Raw genomic sequence first — 231 nt, forward strand, 5'->3', positions numbered from 1 at the left:
AGCTTTTGAGGAATTATGTTGTCCCACAAGCACAAAATCTCCTCTCTAGTATTCGGAGACCTCCTATTCAAGCCAACAACTTTGCAATTAAGCCACCAATCAGTCAAATGATTTAAAATACTATTTAGTATAGGGGTTTGCCTAATGATGATCTGAATGCTCATATTGTAAATTTTTAAAAAATTTATGATACATTTAAAACTAATGGTGTTACTGATGATGTCATAAGAC

This window comes from Theobroma umbraticum, unplaced genomic scaffold (assembly GCF_002168275.2).
Source record: "Theobroma umbraticum cultivar Fairchild unplaced genomic scaffold, ASM216827v3 scaffold_182.0, whole genome shotgun sequence".
NCBI lineage: Eukaryota > Viridiplantae > Streptophyta > Magnoliopsida > Malvales > Malvaceae > Theobroma > Theobroma umbraticum.